A 1,191-nucleotide genomic window follows, 5' to 3' on the forward strand; every position below is an offset into this window, starting at 1 on the left:
ACGTACGTGACGACAACGTACGCATGTGTGTATATAACAACTAAAACACAATTATGCAATAAATAATCTAAATTTCCTTGTAGTTGCAGTTGGGTATTTGTTATGCAAAAACCACCTGATCATTGATACTGATGTCACAAAAACATACGACATACATATTCCGGGAATAATTTTACAATAGGACCTTGAAACTAATTTTAATATTAAATTATTTAATTAGTTACAACAAACAATAAAAAGGAACAGAATAGGTAACATGGTTGCAAATTTACCTAGTCACCATTTACAAACAAGCATTTTGTTTAAAAACTACTTGTAACAAGTGCTGGATTATGCAATCAGTTTCCAAAAATCGAGTACTTAGATTATATATATATATATATATATATATATATTTTTAAAGATTGTATTTGTTTTATGTATTGTATTATATTATATTATATTTATAAAAAATAAATATTATAAATATAAAATATTATAAATATTATATTTATATAGATTATATATTTATTTTTTAGATTATATTAAATTTTAAAGTGTTCATAATAAATTTCCCTTAAAAGTACTACTGTTTATATTAATTCAGAAAGTTTTCCACACTGTAAAAAATAAATCCGTAAAATACCAGATAAAAGTACTGGCAGCTCATTACACACAACATTATCCATTAATTTTACAGACATTTTTGTTAACTCTAAAACATAATACAATGAAGTGTAAAATTCTAAATACTGGTAAAACACGTGTAAAAAATGAATACGGAAAAATTCATTCAAATTATACAGTATATTGTGCCCTATTTTTACAGATTTCATTTAGTGTGCAGTTTTATGAAATTTCACACACCAGTCACTAGTTAGCTGACTATAATTACATCAAAAATAGAAAGGCCACACTATTAGTTTAATTTGACATTTTTTGTTATTTAATTCTCAGCTCACAAACCCTTACAGTTCTTTCAGGAACCCCAGTTTGGGAAATTTGGCATAATGTTGAATGAACTTCTTAATGTTGACAACAAAGAATGGAAAATATTTTCTTACGAGTTAAATCAAAAGTGATTTAAAAGTATTAAATAGTATTTAGAATACATCACCTAATAGGCTATGTGTGATCCAATGGCTTACAGTGGGGAAGTCGTGGCCTAATGGTTAGAGAGTCGGACTCGTAACCGAAAGGTTGCGAGTTCGA

The sequence above is a fragment of the Barbus barbus genome, assembly GCF_936440315.1.
Source record: "Barbus barbus genome assembly, chromosome: 27".
Lineage (NCBI taxonomy): Eukaryota > Metazoa > Chordata > Actinopteri > Cypriniformes > Cyprinidae > Barbus > Barbus barbus.